Source organism: Pyxicephalus adspersus, chromosome 4, assembly GCF_032062135.1.
Source record: "Pyxicephalus adspersus chromosome 4, UCB_Pads_2.0, whole genome shotgun sequence".
NCBI lineage: Eukaryota > Metazoa > Chordata > Amphibia > Anura > Pyxicephalidae > Pyxicephalus > Pyxicephalus adspersus.
The window spans coordinates 11,033,926-11,040,567 of NC_092861.1; the positions used below are offsets into that span (position 1 = coordinate 11,033,926).

The 6,642-nt window shown below is 38.9% G+C and overlaps 2 long non-coding RNA genes across 2 annotated transcripts in view; both read left to right on the forward strand.

The window, feature by feature from the left end:
* LOC140328065 (uncharacterized) overlaps positions 1–6,642 on the forward strand; it is a 156,119-nt gene that overhangs the window by 61,374 nt on the left and 88,103 nt on the right. The window lies entirely within an intron of this gene.
* On the forward strand, positions 3,656–4,464 carry LOC140329970 (uncharacterized). The gene is made up of 2 exons (XR_011920533.1): positions 3,656–4,181; positions 4,270–4,464. It is a non-coding gene; the product is annotated as an uncharacterized lncRNA (long non-coding RNA).

A 6,642-nucleotide genomic window follows, 5' to 3' on the forward strand; every position in this document is an offset into this window, starting at 1 on the left:
CAGTTTGCTAGATTACCTAACTTTTTCCATGATAGTCGATCTTCCCCGGTCACTAAAAGCTTTAATATATTAGGCCAAATGTAGAAGAGTAAGAACTTTTCGAATGATCTCAGAAGTGTCCCATTTGGATCTGTTTGTCCATCAAGGCTATTATGAGGCTTTTCTTTATGTTCACTGTTTATTTTCTTAGGTTGGTGAGACATTTTTTTTTAATCTGACCTGCTTAAAGCTCTGCTTTAGTTTACACCCCTTCAAAGCCTTTTTCTACCTATTTTTTCTTGTAGTCACCCAGCTTTACATTTTTTTTAGGAATGCATGCTTTAAAGCAGGCACAGTGCTTTGCAGACACTCAGTAACAACAACCAGGTAAAATATGTGCAAAATGAAACCTGTAAAGCAATAAGAGATATTTTAAACCTTACTTTATCCCAATCTTCCCCATCAGGCCCAATTTTATATTCAGGCACAATCTAATTCAGGAATTTTCCTGGGGAATATTGAGCTGCTTAAATCTCCAAAAACTGTAGTCCAATGCACAAGTGTCTTCTCTTGAAGTTTTAACTGCTCTGTATTTCCCAGGATCTCACGAGAGTGAATGTGATGTCAGTATCACCTTGGAGCTAAAGACACAGGGGTAAAGAAAATATGTATTCTAGCTTTCACAGATGCAGATGATTTTGCGGGGAGAGTGGGAGATGATTTTACTGCAAGGTCCATTTTAAGCTGAGGATAATGAATGAGCAAATGAACTTCGGTTGAGTTTGCTAAAGGCTCAGCAGATTTTCAAAGTTGTCTGAGCCCATAGATCTAGCTCCAATAGGAGTCAAATAAAAGACCTGATGGTAATATATTTTTAACTTTATGCTTTACTACTCTGGGGTGGAGCATCACCTACCAGGGATACACCAGAGGAGAAGCATTAGTCAAAGTGAGGGTAAGAAGTCAGGTCCTCCAAAACCATCCAAATATTGGAACTGGAACTTAGGTAAGAAATGCACATTCTGTCTAATGTGTGCTCCAGGGGCCCACAATAGGCACCTCAAGCCATAGGTTGGGTACCAGGGGTTCAAACAGTCTGAAATAACATCATGATTGCAAGCATGTGACTACAACATCATGTGACCTTATCCATCATAGCTATTGGCTATTGGATAATGTTACATGTAGCCATTATACTTTTTATATGATTTTTACTAAAAGCTATATACACAATTCAACCTGACCTTTTGTATTTATTATCAGGACTTTTCTTTTCTTCACATAACAAAGACCAGGAAAAGACACTTTTAAAAACAGAGAATAATTTATGGCAAAAGACGCATGTAACAAAAATTGCTACATCTGTGTTTACAGATTTATGACTGAAGAGAAAGGCTCCTTTCCTGCTTGAAGGCCTTGAATAAAAGTCCCAGATGCCTCCAGAGTGACTGTGATTTCCTACAATTTAATTTCTTTTATGATGGCATTTACTCCACCTTTTCAATACTTAAAATGTTGGCCAAGGTTTGCGGAAGTCATTGGGTGCAGTAATCTGTGTGGCAGCTCCAGGCGCCTTGGAGGGCATTGTGTTTTATGCTTTCCTGGGTTTTTCTTTTACTGGTGCTATGTCCAAAAATGTGATCTGTTTTATTCATAGATAGTTCAAAAAAAATATTAATGAAGACATAAGGCAAATGTCATATCATTTATTGGGAAACACAATAACACAGTAACAAATATCTGGTGACAAAGGGCAGCCAATGATGGGCAAAATGGATGGTTGCTGTTACATTGTGAACAACTGATAAACACATGGAACAGACACCTTCTTTTTGCATGGCATTTATTGCATTTGTTTTTCATTCCTTCACATTTTCACCTAGTGTTAATGGTTGACCCCATGAGGTTTCACACCTATATTACTCTTATGAACCAGAGATTTTGTTCTGATTTATTAGAAACTTTGTCTTAACATAATGCTGCATCTGTAAAAAGTTAGAATCTATATTTTCTTTACCCCTGTCTCTTTAGCTCCAAGGTGATAATGACATCATACTGAAGCTATGTACACACGTCCAATGGTTCTCACTCGATAATCGTCTCAGGGCCGATATCAGAGAATCTGGCATGTGAACAGCGCCTGTGGCCCATCGTCTGAACGACCGTCCTGGCGGATCCACGGAGGATGGACGATGAACAGTCTAAATGCAAGGGAAGGGGGAAAGCGTGCAGCGGGGTGCTGGTCTATCCTTCTCCCCCTCCCTTAGTCATTGGAAAGGATTGTGAAAGATCCTTTCCAACACCAAAATTACACGTGTGTATGCAGCCTCCTAGGGAATACAAAGCAGCTAAAACCCCAAGAGAAGACACTTCTGCATTGGACTGTAGTTAATGGAGATTTTGACTGCTCAATATTCCCAACGAATCTTCTTGAATTGAATTGTGCCTGAAAATAAAATGTGTCTGATGATGTTGAAAATGGGGAAAAGATGGGTTTAAAATTCTTCTTCATGCTTTACAGGTGTCTTTTTGCACATATTTTACCTGGTTATTGTTACTGGCCAAGAGGGTCTGGATATTAAAGCCTGTTATTGCACAAGGCCCACTTTAACTCATGCATTCTAAAATGTATTTAAAACCTGGTGACTACAAGGAAAAAAAGATAAAAGGCCTTGGTGGGGTGTAGGGTAGAGCGGAGCTTTAGGCAGGTCTGATAAAAAAAAATTCTCACCAACCTAAGACAATAAACTGTGTACATGAAGTATGAGACACTTCTGAGATCATTTGGAATGTTCTTACTCTTCCACATTTGGCCTAATTGATTAAAGCTTTCAGGGACTGGAGAAGATCGACCATGATGGGAAAAGTTTGGTGAACTAGCAAACCTTGAATAGATCTGGTTCAGGATTATACACATTTGCCAAATAATAAATAAATTAGAAGAAATCCATTTAGGGTTTGCTGTAGAATTTTATTACATCAGGCCCATTCTGCGCAGATGAACAAGTTCTGTCTTTTCACTTTAGTTATGCTTGAAATAAAATGTGTAACGTATTTTGCTTCTCCATAGCCATGCATAAGCCAATCACTTACCTCTGGAAGATACACAGGGCAGCCATAATGTCAGTAAAAATAAAATCTCCTGACAGTAGAGGATAGTATAGGATGAAAGAAATAAGATCAGGGCCAGTAAGGAATATGTACTTTATTTCTGATTGCTGTCTCTTTGGGCAAACAACCCTCTTGCTGCACTTTTTTTCTGTTCCTATAAATCTAAGCTTTTTATTGGGAAGATCATGCCAACCTGTGCAGCCAGATTCAAGTTTGTTCCCCTTCACAGGTCCAATTCTGTGTCTCAGAGCAGTGCCAGTACCCTTTGGAGTATGTGTGGTTGTGCATGCACAATAATTGCTTACAATGGCTGCGTCAAGCCTTTCCAGGCTCCTATAATCTGCATCACTCATCCTGACTCTGTGTTACTGTTTGTTACTTAACTTGTTTGCAACTTCAGCTCTGCTCCTTGATCAACCCCTACTTTGACTACTAAGATTTCCACCTAACCCTCTGGAACCTTGCTGCAGCTTCTAACCCAGCCGTTTCTTGACTCCATCTCAGTTCTGCTGACCGAATTGCCCATTCATGGCTGGCCCTTGGTTTTATAGATACGCAACATAGCCCTTCAGAAAAAAAAATAGTAAAAAGGGTATATTGAACAGACATCTGACCATTTTCATCTTTAGAGTTAGATCTCAATATTTCTTCAAACTAGCTGTGTCATTTTTCTTCACAGCCATTATTTATTGCAATTCTTTAGATATTGACTTTTCCATGGAATGTATGAAGATTTTTGGAATGTACTTGGCACATAACCTGAACCTTTTAGTCTGCTGGCTTGTGGGAGGTTGAATTTAATGGATATCAAGCTAGTTTAAAGGTCACTCACTGCTTGTTCATATTTTTAAGACCAGATAATCAACTTTGTAAACAGTCTAAATATTGTTTTTTGTTTCTTGGTCTTTAAAAAGTGGAGCTGAATTTACCTCTGCTCATACAATGGAATATCCATAAGATACCTCAGTGCTGTCAACATCTTTTTGCATCTTCCTTTTCTGGATATTTAGCCATCATCATCATGGCTAGGTAATGCAAACGTGTGCAGAAATTTCCTCATCCTGGCATCGAAGGTTGTGGAACACTTACAGGTCAGAGTACATTTGACAAAGGTTTAATTAAAGGAGAGACTTAGGGGTTTATTTATAAAGGATTTTAGTGCTTTTGTCATCTCCTTAGTGACCTGGTCTGAAGTTGACTCTGCTTGAACTCTGCCTGCCCTGACCTCGGATTGTTACTGACCATTCTGCCTGCTGCCATCCCTGACCTCGGATTGTTCTTGACCTGTTTTTGCCTTACCCATTTGTACTTTGCTTATTTGGACTTAACACTTACTGTGCTTTATGACACTGAATAAAGCCTGATTCAAGGATATCTGGAGTTGGTTGTGGTTTGTGTGCCCAGGCGCATTACAGTTAGGACTTTGTGAGTGTCATTCAACCAATCTTTCGGCAAAATGGAGATGCTGCAAGGAGGACCTCTTAAAGGTCTCTGAATTGAAGATTTTTTTGTTTTGTTCTGCTCTTTAAGGGGATTTAATAAGCCAAAACAAATGTTTTTAGTTTTTGAAGGTAAAAGTTTAGAACCCTTGACAGTTTTATATTTATAACATTTTTTATCCATGTACTGAAGAAAAATGGAATAACAGAAAACGTAGTAAACAGATAATATAAACTGATGAGTTGCACAACAGAGAGCAAAATTTGAAACAATTTAATGAATATTAGGGCATCTACAGTATTAAAACTGTGACATATCAACAGATTTTAAATCTGGTGTCAAGAACAACCACAGATTAACCACATCCATCACAGACTGGTTGCCCCATTTCCCTGGGGCAGAAAGTTGACTCAAACAAATGTAAATAGAGGAGAAAAAAAATCAAAATTTCTTAGTCCAGGGTCCTCCAAACATTTTGGCTAATATTTACATAATGTGAGAATAGAAACAAATAAAAAAAAAATAAAAGATAAACAGGGAGGTGGGGAAAAGGAGAAGGAGGAAGGGGCTGGAAAAAACGGAAGGAGGGGAGAAAACATTGAATCTTACTGGATCCATAAGTAAATCGCCTTGTGTTGACAAGCAGCACAGGTACCAACCTAGATGGAAGGAAGATATAATTTAGGATCAATGAAGAGACTAAAGAGACCGTTGAGAAACAGTTGGACTTCCTTATCGTGAATTTGTTGAATCTGTTGTTGCATTTCAGAAAGCAGGAGGTAGGTCCACTGGGTGTGCTGGAATAACTGGAAAGGATAACCTGTCGTCAATAAGAAAAGGGGGCAGAGAGACAGAGAGAAGGAGAGAGGACTTTGACTTTCACCTGCATTCCCCTAACATACATGGCCTACTATGGCTTCACGCAGGTCACTAAACCCTAGAGGCAGAGGGGTCTTGAAGTTCCCAAAGAACCACTGAATATCTCAGGTGGGTGCCCTGTAGAGAAGATAGCCATTCCACATCCTGCCAGTCCCATCCCCGAGGTCCCTTAATCTGGCACCATATTGTCCTGGTCAACATTGATTAGTAAGGGGTCTGTGGTAAAGGTATAGCTCTGAATTTCTTGTGCCTTGTTTATGGTCCAAATTATACTGTCTATTGTCTGGGTATGGCGGTTCAATAAGTGAATGGTATCCCAGACATTTTTCTGGGAAAGCAGTAGCAGCATAAATGAAACTCATGCTAATACTGCCATGTCCAGGCCACATCCCCCAATAGGTTTTTATTGCTGTTGTGATCCTGCTGAATAGATTTGTCCCCTCTGTTCCGGAGAAAATTATTATTATGTACGTTAGTCATGAGGAATTCAAAATTTTACTGCTGTCACTGCACCAGAGATTTAGGTGAAATCTTGGAAATGCTGTTACATATCACATGGTTCTCTTACCTTTTTGGAGATTTTCTTTCATGTCCTCTTGTGTTTCTGAAATAGGAAGTGAAGTACACATCCTAAACAGATCAGTAATACAAGTTTGAGTTTCTAGCTGCATACCAAACTTAAAATGTAGGTTCTACTTTCAAAATCCGTGATCGGGTAGGCTTTATTGCAGAAAGGGACAGGCAAAGCCCCTTTTGGCAAATAAACATGTCTACCTGTCTGATCTCTCTCCTTATGGGCAGCTCAGTATTGGTAGCTTGAATACCTGGTGCATTCCATTTTTACCTGCCAGTGCTGGGACTGAATGAACCTCCATAAGCTTCAATGGGAGTTACATCACCCTGGCTAATTAAGATGGCCAAGGAAATAAGGAAAAGAAGAAGGATGGCAGTGCCTCGGGATGGAACAGAGACAGGTAAATTGCAATCAGTAAGGTAAAGTTTTTTATTGCCGAAGAGATGTCACCAATGTCAACATTACTTTACATTTAATTAAGCCTAACAATATTTAAAATGCAAACGTATGCAACACATTTTTGCTATGTATATAAATCTAATACATTCCTACAGAAGCAAACATTCAGAACAAAATGTATTATATTTTTATTTTAAAAGGAAATGGAAGTGTTGCTAATTTTACACAAAACGTACAATATACTAAAATTCACATTCTAA